We start from the raw sequence: 7806 nt of genomic DNA, 5'->3' as shown, positions 1-7806 counted from the left end.
AAATGTGATTAAAAGGCGTCTGGCTATAATTGTAGGTACTAATTGTTTGCTTATACTGCTATAGATCTCTTTAATCCATATGGTAATCTTTTCGCAATTTATTTTGATTTGTTTTGAGTTCTGCAAATTGTTTCACTCATCATTAAGTATATGCATGTCCCATGTCCCACTTATGTCAAAAAACTCATTTCAATGTTATTCCTATAAATTTATTATACATTTCTTTTATCGCGTGTGCCTGATTAAATACAGAAAAATATTATTATAAATATATTTTGTATTTATGGTAGACAACAGAAACGATATTGATAACCTAATAATTACCTACTCAATTTATTTGTTATTAAAGAAGTGATGAAATAATAAGAAATTAAATACAAATTCATTGTTTACTAATTTTTTGGTTTTTCTATTATCACCTGTAAAAAAGATTATTTCACTCAATTTCATTCGTAATCAGTTTAACGTCTCAATTTTTGACCACAAAACCATGGTTTGGTTAAAAGTTGAATGCTAATGTGTATGACTAAGTCTTATGTTCTAGCACTTAATTTGAGTTTATTTAGATTCACTGAAGAGACAAATCAATTCAAAATTATTGAAAACGAACAAAAATGTTACACATACGCCACAGTGACCGTTTTTTATTTCCTTAAAATGTAAGAGCTAAAATTTGTTGTTAAAATATCTTTAACAAAAAATTGTATTTCTTGAGAGAGAGAGAGAGAGAGAGAGAGAGAGAGAGAGAGAGAGAGAGATAGAGACAGTGAAATATCTTTTTTTTATTATTAGGAAGCTATAAGTTTTTAGTACCTACGAGAATGACTTGATGAAGAAATTCTTGAAATTTTTCTCAAGCTTCCACAATTTTACATAGTATCATTCTAAAGTACCCTTTAGTTTAGTTGTCTTGCTTCAATTTACTAGCTATTCAATGGTTTTCAGAATTTTCAAACCAAAACAATTTGAAATTTGATCAAAGATGTTTTTGTTCCAATGCGCCATAAGAGTTGTGTGGGGGATGTTTTATTTTCACCCTGTGCAAATATCGTTTCACATTATTAGATTACACTTTTTTTATACCTACGTCTACCCCATCAAGTGTGATGGAGCTTAGTTTATTTTTTCTAATTCTGCTTTAATACGAATCAAAAGAAAGTAGAAGCTATAAAACTGAATCAAGAAGTAAGATAATAAAGAATAAAAAAAAAAAGTATCAATCTTATTTTATTTTGGGTCTATATTCTATGTTCTCTTCGTTTGTTGTTTTGAATGCACACTCCGCACTAACTTATCATCAGAATGCTTTTGCTTATGTTTTGTGTATTCAATCAAATAAAGTGAGATTGGGGGTATGTTCTAACAAGAGGGATGCTTGAACTTTATTTTGTTTTTTTTTTTTTTCTTCCTAAGACAATAATGATAATACAATAGACTTTATTATATTATATTTTCACTTTGTCGCTTATTCGTCATAGAATTTTTTTTTTTAAATAATGACCAGACGTTTGAATTATTTTGCTCTTATCGTCTTATATTTCTTTTGTGTACCTTACTTGTTTTATTTTTGTGTGAAATCAATGCATCTTCGTCATTGTTCTTATTAAGAACTTTTACCCTAAGATTTTCGAAATAAGCTTATTTTTGTACTTGAAACATAAAAATACCAAATTTTCAAAAGCATTATAAAACCAGAGATTTGAAAAATAATTTTAAAATTCATAAAATAATTGTATCCTTCGAGCCGGATTTGAACCAGCGACCTATGGATTTCCACATTCAAGTTGATTTATTTTCATCTTTTCTACAGTCCACCGCTCTTCCAACTGAGCTATCGAAGGCGATGAAGATCGTTGCAAAGATTTAAATTTTTAAACATTTCCTCTTTTGATGTTAACAGATTTTTCAAATTATACAAAACACACATAAGATTTATAATTATATTTTAATCTAAACAATAACAAAAAAAATCATGTCTTCAATTCACATGTGGTAGAAGTAAAACATTAAAAAATCATTTTTCTTAAGAAAAAAATCGAAGAAATCACATTTAAATCCATTTTTTGAATGACAACTTATATCATCTGAAAGCTTATTATTTCACCTTTTATATGACGCTTCAATCATATTTCTACCATGCCTACAAAAAAAGTACGATTTTTTTAAAGCCAACCATGTCGAAATTTCAAACTGAGATTACGGTACTCCTACACTGGTGGCTGGTCATCGGCAACAGATCTCAACAGGTATTTTGAGGTATTTTCTTAAGTTTTTCAATTTAAGATTGTGTAACTTGAAGAGCACGTACCGTTATATGTGATATATAAAATAAAAGGTAAAATTATCAGGATGCTCAGTAAAGTTACATCAAATTTGTATATGCTCTAGATCAAAAGATATAATGTGTTTAGAAAAAGAACATTTTTTTACCGTTATCTCAGGATTTTGAATATGAAAATTATTGAAAATTTGCACAATTATAGTTTACTTAATTACCTATCTACAGTTTAAATTTTATTCATCTATCTATTAACACAAAAAAGTTATAATCAATTGATTTTTCCTGTCGCTTTTTCGTTTCATCGTGTTTCAAATCACTATGATACTAAAGAAGTTTTCACTTCAAAATTGCTAATTACATACTTGTTTGTTACCATTTTTGTTGCATTTAAATATTCCACTTTTTTAACTCCAATTAAAATTTTGTATTTACATGCAATTAAAATTATGTCATATTTAATTTTTGAAATAAGTAAAGAGAATAATCGAATTTAAGAAAAGTTACATTTTCTTTTAAAAACTTGATAACCTAAAAAATTAAAATTTATTTTGTACAAATTTTACACACTAACTCAGAGCCAATTTGAAAGGAGATGGCACATTTTTGGGCCCAGTGTGTTCACTGACGAAATGGGTATCAAATGAAAGGTGACGGTAAGCACATTACGTGGGTAAAATATTTTCAAATTCGGTAGTGGGATTTTGGAGATATTTGAGTTTGAAGTTTCGGATTTCAAAATCAAGATTTCAGCTATTTTTTTGAACAATTAATCGTAGAATGTGTAGAAAGGATTTTTTATATTGGAAATTAGTTAATCTTTCTTTTTCTAGTACATCATTTTTATATAGGAGTTATACTTTTAGAGTAACAGAACCGCAAAGTATCTCATTCTCAGTAATTCCGCACTTAACTCTAAGGGTTGTTTAAAATATTTAAAATATCAAAAAACACACAATTATCGGTAGTGTAACTCTGAAATAATAACTCCTAGAGAAAAATGATGTACTAGAAAAAGAAAGATTAACTAATTTCCAATCTAAAAAGTCCTTTCTAGTTTTCTGTCCGACTAGTCGTTCTCGAGATATTGAGACATATGCGTTTTTCAAAATGGCGGTCGCCCCACCAGACCAAACAATACGCAATCTGAGATTTGTACTTGGGATAAACAGATTTTTCCCCATTGACTGAACTATAGTTTCTATTCTTATTATTTAATAGGCATATTTCAGCGCGTTTTTGTGTATTTTGCTTATTATAAGGTTTTTGTATGTTTTAAAGAACTATTTTATATATAGAATTAAAGGTAACACATTAAGCTATTGAAAAATTGCAAAAAAAAAGTGGATGTCACCACTGAATATTTTGATATTTCGATGTGCCAAATGCCTCGCTTAAAAAAATCACCTTTTGAGAAGTAAATACCTAATATGTATTATTTTTTTTAATAAAGAAAAAAACTTTTGATACAGATTTATTGACAAGAGAAATACCTTTCATTTGATACCAATATTATTTCTGTACACCCATTATTACGCATTCTACGATTAATTGTTCGAAAAATTAGCTGAAATCTTGATTGTGAAATCCGAAACTTCAAACTCAAATATCTCCAAAACCCCACTAACGAATTTAAAAATATTTTACCCACGTAATGTGCTTACCGTCACCTTTCATTTGATACCAATTTCGTTAGTGAACACACTGGGCCCAAGCTCCATAGAAAAATGTGCCATCTCCATTCGTCTTGAAAAGATACAATAATTTTTTTTTTTCAAAAAAAACAAAAAAATGTAACTTGGAAAAGGGAGTGTCTTTAATGATAAAGTCATGCTATTTGGTACGAATGTTCATCTTGACGTTGCGAACTCAAATATCGATCAAATCGAAATCGACACTATCCGTCAGCCAGTCCATTTTTCTTGTCTGTGGTAATATTTTTGACTTAAGTCTGCAAAGTATTAGAACACATCTAAGAACTCTTTAAATTTTCCTTGACGAATTTCGGGACATCCTGTAATGCATCTGGTATGTACATTGTACATACATATATGACAGCTAAAGTATAGTAAAAAATTGTTAAGAACATATTTCCTACTAGTCCCGTCTCAGGTATTTCTTCCATAAAGATTAATCTACACAACCTTCGATAGCTCAGTTGGTAGAGCGGTGGACTGTAGTAAAGATAAATGCAAGCAAGGCAAACTTGTACATTGAAATCCATAGGTCGCTGGTTCAAATCCGGCTCGAAGGAGTATTATTTTTATAATTTTGATATTTAAGTTGAATATACATTAGGGCGTTCGTTATTTTTTAATCAAGTTCCTAAGTGAAAAAACTGTTTCGAAATAATAAAAAAAAGAACAATCCCCTAATATTTTCAGATTTTTATTTTGACGCTAGATGGCGCCCCAAGAGGGTAAAAGTTTTTTCTCATTTGAAATAGGTATATGTTGACTTATTAGGCCATTTTTTTAGATATAGCCTAAATGTAAAATTCTTTGATGAGGTTCTATTCTATATTAAACATCCTTTTCAAAAAGGTATAAACCATTTTTCTAGGACTAGGGGTTTAGTCAGGACATGTATGTCAAAGGGACAACTTTTTAGGCACTAAAAAATAGTATTTTGGCCCATATACCTTATTCTCAGAATTCTCAGAATAGAAAAATAAAATTAATCTAACATATCAATAAGATTAAAAAAATGTCGTTTCTTTTTGTAACTTTAAGAGTTTTTGTCTATATCTGTAAAGCAAATCTTTAAGATTTTAATTTAGTAACTTTTTGTTAAAAAAAAACTTTAAAACAACTTTCAACTTTTCAAATATTCAAAAAAATTCACTAAAAATTTTAGCCCTCTTAAAATTAAGATTTATCACTCGTCCTCCGCGTTTGAAGATTTCCCATAAAATATACACAAAAGTTTCGGCATATTTTTCTTTATTTTTTTAATTTGTGCAGCTCAGCTGAATTGTATGCAATTTCAAGGAATTAAAAAGCAAATTACTCAAAATTAAACGATTTATAAAATTGCCTCAGGTAGCGTTATCTCTTAAACATTAAAATTTTCCATTACCATGATTTTGGCCCGCATTTATGTGTGTATTCGTATTTTAAACGTAGCCAATAAGAAAATAAGAGGGTTAACCGCTTAAAAAAAATATTTTAAAATTCTATTACAAGTCTTCTTGCAATAAATAAGTTTATGCATGTCAAGATCAAGGAAATATTATTTACCTATCACTTGTTGTAGTTTTTAATTAATAAACGGTAGCAAATTGAAATAACAAGTCAGTGTACAAATTGTATTTGAGATTCTTAATTCCCACTCATTTTAATAAAATGCGTGTTGTGCATAGTTCTAATTAATTGAACCCTTGCAATCTAGTTTTGCTATATGCTAATTGATTCCTGTAAATTAATACAGTACAACATGGATATAAGAAACTTTGAAAATTTAAGTATTTTTTTCTAAAGTTCTTTGCATCTGGTAAATTTAACTATATTTCTGGTATAATTAACTATGTTTCTAGTATGTTTAACTATATTATGGTTAAATATACCAGAAGTAAAGTTATCCATGCGTTATTTTTTCTCTGTGCAAGGCTCATTATATTTTAATGTATCTAAAATACGGAATTCCTGAATACAGTTGAAGAACTTCTAAGTTGTGACCACAAATTTTCAGTTTCCTAAGTAGACGAAAAATTTTAAGGTGCCATTTTTTATTTCGTGCTTTTAACAAATTTACTCTAAAGTAAAACACTAAAAATATGCTGATTAGATCTTTGACTCATGTTATACCTACATTAAATTTTTGAATACAGAATTTTTTTTCTAGTCCACTTGCAAAATGTTTGCCACCACTGACATTCATAACACACATAACTACAACAACTACAACCCCCTCCCCCTGCAACCGTATATTACGTTATGAAATTAGCTTTGAAGGCTCTTCTTACAAAAATTTTTACGGATTGAGATGATGCGAATCGCTGTCGCGTTTATACTTAGTTTAGTTACTTGTGGGATAAGATGCAAACAAGATATACAAAGAAAAAAAAACCTAGTGCTTTCTCCATTATAACCGCGATTGTGTTCTCTACAATTTTAAATTAAAAAAAAAAAAAAAATACCTACAAAACAAAATTCATTTAAACAACCCCTAAAAAAAAATTAATTAAATAATTAATGAAATGATATAAGGAATTTGCGCTCAAATCCCACAGAGTACCTATACCTATTGAAAAATTTAAGATAAGAAACGGAAATCCAAGTTGAAGTTCAAGTGCATTGTGTAATCAATGTGAAGCCATTGTTAATTCAATATAAAAAAAAAATAATACACAAGTTTTGTGTGTTTAATGTGCCCTCTTTGCTCCGCTTCGGTCCGTCGATTACAATGTAATTGAATATCTTTTCGTCTCAGCGAGCTTCTTTCTAAAGTCGAAATCAGATTTTATTTCTAATTTTAATTTATCAAGAAGTGTTTCAAACCCCTATAATTACACCCTCATCCCCCTCTACTACTGTTTTCGTGTTTTGTGCAACATTTTTATTTTCTGTCGTCAACATTTTTGTTTGTATCTTTCTATCATCGAATTTGCAAAGTATTTTTTTTTTTTATTCGATTTGATTTGCATCTTGTCCCAAAAAGCCCTAGTCACTGTAAGTTCATCACAAAGTTAGTGAAGATGATACAAATTTGGTGAAGTGATTTGTGAGAGCTTAAGTGGCGCTTTAAATGGAGGAGAACCGCTCTGCTAGACTACATATTATTATACATTGTAGTCCGTTGCTCCGCTGAGCTGCGCTTCTATATGTGAAAAACAGACATCGCTGAGATTCTTAAACAGGAAACTCATTAGCGCAGAGATATAATACGAAAAAATTCTCCGAGCAAAAATATTTGTGTGTGCCCACAGACAAAATTCTAAGTGTAAACTACATTCATATTGTTTTAATTAATTATTTAATGGTTAATTTAAAAAAAGTTAAACATACAAATTATTAAGAAGAATTAGTGACACGGGTGTGAATAAATTTTAAAACGGCACGCCGGTGGCGGTTTTTTTTACATAAGAATTCAAATTATGCTTTTTAGAGAAAGTTCAGCTGTCAAGTGAATGTTCCTTCTTCTTTACCATCATTTGAGTCATTCAATTTTAAAAAAAATTTAAATATTATTGTCAACGAAACAATTGAATTGACCGTGGATGTAAAAAAAAGTAACAAAGTTTATCAATTCAACTTGAAATAAGATCGAGATAATCCAGAAGAAAAATGTGTTTCAGCGTTGTTTAGAATCAACAATAATATCATAATCTTCAAAGTAAATAACAATATATGTAACTATCTAGTCAACATAATAAATTTAAGTTAATTTTTCAAATTTTAAGTGTCTCTCTCAAAAATGGGTTCTAAATAATAAGAATATCAATATATACCTTCGCATGTGAAAAATACAGGATTTAAGTGTGTGTTAATGTGAATAGTGTCTTATGAAAAAAATATTTAATGGCGCCA

The 7806-nt window shown here is 29.1% G+C and overlaps 2 non-coding genes across 2 annotated transcripts; one reads left to right on the top strand and one right to left on the bottom strand.

Annotated features, from left to right (window-relative positions):
* Window positions 1-1735: 1735 nt before the first annotated feature.
* On the bottom strand, window positions 1736-1841 carry Trnay-gua (transfer RNA tyrosine (anticodon GUA)). The gene is made up of 2 exons: window positions 1805-1841; window positions 1736-1771 (listed from the first exon to the last, which is right to left on the bottom strand). It is a non-coding gene; the product is annotated as a tRNA-Tyr (tRNA).
* A 2580-nt stretch (window positions 1842-4421) lies between these two features.
* Window positions 4422-4532, top strand: Trnay-gua (transfer RNA tyrosine (anticodon GUA)). Its single transcript has 2 exons — window positions 4422-4458; window positions 4497-4532. It is a non-coding gene; the product is annotated as a tRNA-Tyr (tRNA).
* Window positions 4533-7806: the final 3274 nt, after the last annotated feature.

Source organism: Episyrphus balteatus, chromosome 1 (genome assembly GCF_945859705.1).
Source record: "Episyrphus balteatus chromosome 1, idEpiBalt1.1, whole genome shotgun sequence".
NCBI lineage: Eukaryota > Metazoa > Arthropoda > Insecta > Diptera > Syrphidae > Episyrphus > Episyrphus balteatus.
Note: the sequence above shows the minus strand (reverse complement) of the source record. Positions and strands in the feature narration are given on the sequence as shown.